The sequence below is a fragment of the Arvicanthis niloticus genome, chromosome 23 (assembly GCF_011762505.2).
Source record: "Arvicanthis niloticus isolate mArvNil1 chromosome 23, mArvNil1.pat.X, whole genome shotgun sequence".
Lineage (NCBI taxonomy): Eukaryota > Metazoa > Chordata > Mammalia > Rodentia > Muridae > Arvicanthis > Arvicanthis niloticus.
The window spans coordinates 23,620,363-23,628,284 of NC_133430.1; the positions used below are offsets into that span (position 1 = coordinate 23,620,363).

At 37.9% G+C, this 7,922-nt stretch overlaps 1 pseudogene; it reads left to right on the forward strand.

The window, feature by feature from the left end:
• The first annotated feature begins 635 nt into the window (after positions 1–635).
• Positions 636–4,191, forward strand: LOC143436576 (protein SET-like; annotated as a pseudogene).
• Positions 4,192–7,922: the final 3,731 nt, after the last annotated feature.

Consider the following 7,922-nt stretch of genomic DNA (forward strand, 5'->3'; position numbering starts at 1 on the left):
GTGAAGTGAGATCATGGTAAAACTTTTCTAGGTGAGAAATGCAGAAAAACTTTAATCTTACAATAAACTTTCAAAATAAATGGATATGATTTATTTTAATTAAAAACAGTAACATTATTAATCAAGTTCACACAAATGCTTGCTGCTTTAGAGTTCATTCATAACATAAAATGTAATGGTTTTGTATTATGTCTGCCTTGTTGTAGCCTGGTATATGAAAATAATCATAAATTGATCATGCCAGAATTTATGCATATTTTTCTTTCCACTTACAATAACAAAATGTCTGGTTTGAGAGATAGTTCAGTTAGGAAAATGCCTGCAAGCACCAGAATGAACATCTGAATTTGATTCCCAGAACCCTTATAAATTAATAGGACCCGGTGGAACACACTTTTAGTTAAGATGCTGAGTCAGAAGTGGATTTTGGGGATGTTTTTCCTACCCACCTTAATCTAATGAGAAGATCTCTACCAATGAGAATCTCTGTCACAAAAACTGGTATTTGTAACAACCAAAAGCTAGAAACAACCCAGATGTCCCTCAGTGGAAGAATGGAAACAGAAAATGTTATTAGAACACAATGGAATATTATTCAGCTATTAAAAAATGAGGACATCATACATTTCAGGCAAATGGGTCAAACTAGAAATACCATCCTTAGTGAAGTAACTCAGACTCCAAAAGAAGAGACATGGTATGTACTCACTGATAAGTAATTATTAGTCAAAAAGCACAGAATATGTAGGATACTACCTACAGTCCATAAGAAGTATAACAAGCAGAAAGGCCCAAGTGAGGATGCTTCAGTCCCACTTAGAAGGGGGAAGATAATATTCATGGAGGACAGAGGAAGGTGGGTAGGGACCTTGGTGGGACAGGGGAGGAAGAGGGCAAAAGGGGAACAGGAATAGGTATGGGAGGGAACAGGGAAGAAGCTCAGGGAATCAGTAGAACATATGGGAATAAGCAGCCTTGAGGCTGGAGGGGACCCAATAGAAAGTCCCAGAGACTGAGAGGTAAGAGATTCCCAGGGCTCAGTTGGGGTAACATTAGCTAAAATTCTCAACACTCAGGAGAGAAAACTTGAAGAGTCCACCTCCAGTAGATAGACAAGAAGGCAGCAAGTAGAGGCTTACTAACCAATGGTCAAAATTTCTGAACCAGAATTGTTCCTATATTAAACCGCAGGAATAAAAATGTAGAAGAGACTGAAGAAAAGGTAGTCCAATGAATGGTGTAACTCGGAAACAATTTTCTGGGTGGTCACCAAGGCTTGACACTATTACTGAATTTATAATGTGCTTATGAACAGGAGCCTGCCATGGCTGTCCTCTGAGAGACCCTATTAGCAGCTGACTGAGACAGAAACAAATCCAAGCATTGTACTGAAGTCAGGAACCCCTATTATTGAATTAGGAAAATGATGGAAGAAGCTTGGAGGGGGGCAATTCCATAGGAGGATCAGCAGTCTTAATTAACCCATATCTGCGGGAGCTCCCACAAACTGAGCCACCAAGCAGGAACATACACAGGTTGGTTTGAAGACCCTGCCTTGTCTAGCCTCAATGGAAGGTGTGCTTAGTCCTGGAGAGACTTGAGGCCCCAGGAAAGTGAGAGGCCTGGGTGAAGAGGGAGCACCTTCTTAGAGCCAAAGTAGGAGGAATGGGATGAGGAACTGTGGGAGGGGGAAACAGGGAGGCCTGACAAAAACTGAAATGTAAATAAATAAAATAATTAGAAAGAGAGAAAAAGTGAGTTCCTAAGAATTTCTTCTTGCTGTGAACATCTGGCACTGGCCTCTGTCTCCTGGACCACTTCCTCATACCATGGTCCTGAAATAGTAATCTGTAATCCTGCTTCAGCCCCAAAAATCCAGACTGGCTGCTGCTCCAAAGATGAAGATAATTCGGCCTCTCCTGGCCTGCTGAAGGGGAAAAAATGAATAGCAAGAAGCAATTGAACATATTGATGAAGTACAAAATGAAATAGTCTGACTTAATGAAGAAGCCAGTGAAGAAGCTTTGAAAGTAGAACAAAAATATAACAAACTCTGTCAACCAACTTTTTTAGAAGTGCTCAGAATAGATGGTCAAAATCCCAAATTTTTGGTTAACAGCATTTGTCAAACATCCACAAGTCTCTGTACTGCTTGGGGAAGACAAAAAGTTTGACTAAAGTTGAAGTGACAGAATTCAATGGAATTAAATCAAGTTACAGAAAAGATTTTATTTATTTATTTATGTATTAATTTTTATTGGCTCTTTTATTTACATTTCAGATGTAATCTCCTTACGCCATTTCCTCCCTGCCCAGGATCCCCCTGTCCTATCCCCCTTCCTCCTGCTTCTATGAGGCTGTGCCACAAAACACCCCACTCCCACCTCCCTACCCTCAAATTCCCAGACATGGGGCATCCAGCCTTCATGGGACCAAGGATCTCCTCTCCCACCCTATGCCCAACAAAGCCATCCTCCCCTACATATACAGCTGGAGCCATAGGTCCCTCCCTATATGCTCCCAGTCTGGTAGTTTAGATCTTTGAAGTTCTGGTTGTTTGGCGTTGTTGCTCTCCCCATGGGGCCACAAACCCTTTCAGCTCCTTCAGTCTTCTAACTCCTTAATTGGGAACCCCTTGATCAGTTCAATGGTTAGCTGTGAGCATTCACCTCTGAATATGTCAGACTCTGGCAAACCTCTAAGGAGACAGCTATATCAGGCTCCTCTCAGAATGCACTTCCTGACATCCACATCAGCGTCTACCTTTGGTGACTGCATATGGGATGGATACCCAAGTGGAATAGTCTCCAAATGGCTCCTCCTTCAGTTCCCGTCCCACAGTTTGTCTCCATATTTGCTCCCTTGAGTATTTTGTTACTCCTTTTAAGAAGGACCAAAGCACCAACACTTTTGTCTTCCTTCTTCATAAGCTTCATGTGGTCTGTGAGTTGAATCTTGGGTTTTGCGAGCTTCTGGGCTAATATCCACTTATCAGTGAATATTCACATGAGTGAATACCATGTGTGTTCTTTTGTGATTAGGTTATCTTTCTCAGGATGATATTTTCGAGTTCCATCCATTTACCTAAGAATTTCTCAAATTCATTGTTTTTAATAGCTGAGTAATACTCCATTGTATAAATGTACCACATTTTTGTATCCATTCCTCTGTTGAAGGACATCTGTGTCCTTTCCAGTTTCTGGCTATTATAAATAAGGCTGCTATGAACATAGTGGAGCATGTGTCCTTGTTATATGTTGGAGCATTTTCTGGGTATATGCCCAGGAATAGTATTGCTGTGTCCTCAGGTAATGCTATGTCTAATTTTCTGAGGAACCACCAGATTGATTTCCAGAGTGGTTGTACCAGCTTGCAGTCCCACCAACAATGGAGGAGTGTTCCTCTTTCTTCACAACCTAGCCAGCATATACTATCACCTGAGTTTTTTATCTTAGCCATTCTGACTGGTGTGAGGTGGTATCTCAGGGTTGTTTTGATTTGTATTTCCCTGATGACTAAGGATGCTGAACATTTCTTTAGGCGCTTCTTGGTTATTTGAGTTTTCTCAGTTGAGAATATTTTGATTACCTCTGTACACCATATTTAATGAGGTTATTTGTTTGTCTAGAGTCTAATTTCTTGAGTTCTTTGTATATATTGGATATTAGGCCTCTATGGAATATGGGTTTGGTAAAGATCTTTTCCCTGTTGGTTGCCGTTTTGAATAGATTTTTTTATTTTGATGAAAATCCTTACTTTGAAAATAGAGTTCTCTTCAAAGACTTGCATCTGAATGAGAATGGCGACTTGTCTTTAAATCCACTGAAATCAAATGGAAATCTGGAAAGAATTTGACAAAATGCTCAAGTAAAACACAGAATAAGACCAGCAGAAAGAGGCAGCCCAAAGAGCCCAGAGAGCATCTTTACCTTGCTTACAGAATATTCTGATGCAGATCCTAATGAGTTAGAAGAAGTTATCAAAGACAATATTTGGCCAAATTCCTTTTAGTACTATTTGATTCCAGATATAGATGATGAGCAAGGAGAGGCAGAAAATGATGATAATGGTAACAATAAGGAGAAAGGTTTGGAAAATATTGATGAAGAATCTAATGAGGATTAAGTTGAAGAAGATGAGGAGGAATAGGAAGGGCAAGAAGGTGAGGAGGATGAAGGTGAAAATGAGTAGCACAGAAGATTGATGGATTTCAACTTTCTTTATTTTCCTTTTATTTCTTCATTTTCTCCAGTCCTTGGGTATAGGTTTCAGACTTTTCTGCCCTGTCCTTCTGTGTTCAGTTGCTCTGATTTTAGGTCTCAACATCATAGTTCTCAATTAATTTGTGGGGGAATAGAATCTCTACATTTCTGTTCTAAACTCATTTTTATCCTTTCTTGTCTCAAAAACTATGGATTCAACACCACAGCCATGCTCTGTGGGAAAAAAGAAAAGCCATCCAGTTTCCTTGCTGCTACTAGAGGCTGGAGGATGCTAGGCCTCTGTGTAGTAGTGTATAGAATTCTAACTTTTCTTCTTTTCTCTGTTTATTGGGCCTAGAGATTATACTGAGTTTCTATGTGAACATAGACAGTTAGCATTTACCAACATGTGTCTGTCTACTTTCTCTTGTTTAATAAAAAGAAAAAAGCAGGGTATAAACAGTTACCAGGGATGGGTTTGAGGTCTCTGGGGTGGTAAGTGGACATCTGCAAACATGGCTCTTCCTTTGGCATGTTTAATTGTGGTGTTTAGTAGACGTCCTTGCAGTTCAAGGTGACACTTTTAAAGTAAAATTCTCTCCTGATGATGACTTGAGAACTGCTTCTCAAGGAGAGACTTAACAGAACCTTTAGGAGTTACATTCTCTGATGTAACTTTACTTTTATTTTTTTAACTTTATTTAAATTTTTTTTGTTTTCTTTTTTTATTTTTTTCTTTTTCTTTATCTTTTTTGGCTTTCACTGGAAGGAAAAAGATGCTTATTTTAAATTTTGAAGTGTACAAGTTGCTTTGTTACAATAAAATCATTGAGTATACACACACACACACACACACACACACACACACACACATTTAACCACTAAAAAAAATGACAATGTGAAACTGTCATGATCATGACATAACATGAGGTCAACTTGTGTTGTTTTCTCTATGATTGGTCTTTTTACTTTCTGCAATGTAGTGTTCTACCAGAATGGTTATATTACTCTCTTAACATCTATATTTTTGAGGAACACCAGTTGTTTAGAGTTTTAATCTACTAAAACTTAAAGCTGCTGCTTCAAAAAGCATGCAAACAAAAAAAAAACAAACAATAAATCAAACAAATAAAAACAAAACAAAAAACTACAACAAAAATTAATGCACAGTGCAGAGGTTTACCTAAAGTTCACTTCTCATTGTCACAAACATGCAAGCTCATGTACATGCAAGCCTGCATTTCATAGAAACACACACATATACACACAGCATCATACACATAGAAAAAGACACAGAGAAAGACATACCATGAGAGAGAGAGAGGGAGAGAGACATATAGAGAGATAGATAGCCAGAAAGAAAAAAGTGAGACAGACACACAGAGACAGAGAGAAAGAGAGAATATCATAAAAAGATATCCCATTAATAAATAAGTCAATTTTCTGGTACAGCTCTCTAGAGTATCACATTGTACTAAAAATGTCACCCACTCTCAATAAAACTGTCTATTCATCACTGTTATTCTATGTATGGCCAGTTAAGTCATTGGATATTTCTGTTGTTATAATTAACAGCATGACCAGAAGCAATCAGGGGAACAAAGCATATTTTATCCTACAACTCTCAGAGCTGTACTGAGGGTAGTTGGTGCAGGAGACCATGACAGGGACTGAAGCAGATATCAGAAAGAAATGCTTCTTATTGACTTAATCCTTGTGCCTTGTTTAGTATACAACACAGAACCATCTACTCAGGACTGGCAACACATACAATGGGTTGGGCTCTCTGCCATGAATCATTAGTCAGAAAAATCCTCCATAGATTTACCTACAAAGCAGTCTGATGGATGCTTACCCTAAACTGAGACTCCTTCTTCCCAGATGAACCTACCTTGTGTTTAGGTGGCAAAAATCTAATCAGAACAGCCTTGAGTCCTTCACACTTCTGTAATTTAATTTGCTTCCTCTGTAGCCTGGAACTGGCAGTGCACCAGCTATGCAGAGCTCCTTAGGTGACCATTGTCAAGACTTTGTTCACAAGAACTAGGGCCTCTTGAGCCTCCGCTCACATAAGACCACCATTTTCCATTTTTCTCTATGGTTTCCAAACCATCAAATAATTAAAAATTAATCAGAGTGCAATGAGAAGAGAAACGCTCAAGTCTGATGAAAATGGAACATGCAACTTAAGGGAAAGTTTCTTTTTTTTTAGCAAAACTGCCCAGCCACCAGCCACAGTTTCCCTACCTTTCTCCTCTATTGCTGGTGAATGTCTAATGAGACAGTCACGTATGACTTCCTAGACACATTTATTCTAATGGATCTATATAGTACTTTTCACTAACACTATTAAAATTACCTTACATGTTATTTCATTCAAATTTACTTTGATATTCTCTGTCTTCTTTTTCTTTTTTTCTATTCAGATTTTACTTTGAAGTTTAAGTAGCAAACCATGACTTCAAATTTTTCCTCTTTGGGCTTCTAACTCGTGAGTGCTAGAATTGCGTGTGTAACCTCCCCACCGCCCACAGGCCAGGATTACAAGGCTGAGGATTAAACCTAAAGAGGTATGCATGCTAGGCAAACATTGTCCCAACTGAACCATAGAACCAATTCATTTTTGTTACATTTTTTTTTTTAAAAAAAATGGGCTATTATCATATCGAAGTATGTAAAATATTTAGCTCTTTCCTCTAAACTACTATGCATCTCACACTTACAAACACATATTCAAATGTGCATGTGCACTGTGTATGTATGAGACATTGACCATTGCGTTTATTAATTTGTTGTCTTACATATTACATCCTGACCACATTTTCCCTTTTCTCCTCTCCTCAACGTTCTTTACCGACTCCTCACTCCTCACTCCTCACTCCTCATCCACTTCTCCTCAGTTTTTCCTTTCAGAAAGTACAGCCTTCTCAGGGGTATCAAACAAGTATGGCTGGTTGTCCATTTTTTTTATGTTTAAATACCAAAACAAAGGTAGTTCACTCAGAAATTTTAAGAAAAAGCTTCTATTACAAACATATTGTATTAATGTGACGTAGCTGAGTAAAGACAATTTGGGAACTTGATCAGCAAGGGGATTAAGGTGACTGTTTTTTCTATAATAGGATTTTTAACCAACATGCTTATAAGAGTACTTGTTCAAAAGGCAGCACTATAGTTAATTTTACATTATTTTTGAAAAAAATAATTTAAGCATATTCTTTTAGGTGTAATGTGTTTCTTTCCATTCACCAATTAGTTCCTTAGTTTCTCAAGAAAATTTACAGTTTTATTGACAACATTATCAGAAGTTTTCAGATAATGTCTATCTAACCTTCAAAATATTGCAGGAAACTAAAATATTTGTGAAACTTTTCTTCTCAAATATATTATTTTGTTTATTACTTTATGTGTTTTGAATTGTCCACACACCACACACTTTCTTATTGGTCTTCTTTATATTTTACTTTTTAAAGAGATACACATTATGTCATTGTTTGTTTGTTTATTTGGGTTCAGGGTCTTCTAGAACTTACTCTGTAGACAAAACTGGCTATGAACTCACAGAGATCTGCCTGCTTCTCTCTCTCTCTCAAGTGCTGGGATTAAAGGTGTGTGCCACTATACTTAGCCAAGACACACATATTGTGAGCAGATACTTTCTGAATCCCACTAAGGAGTTATCCTACTATACATATCATATATGTCAAAGTAGATAAGCTA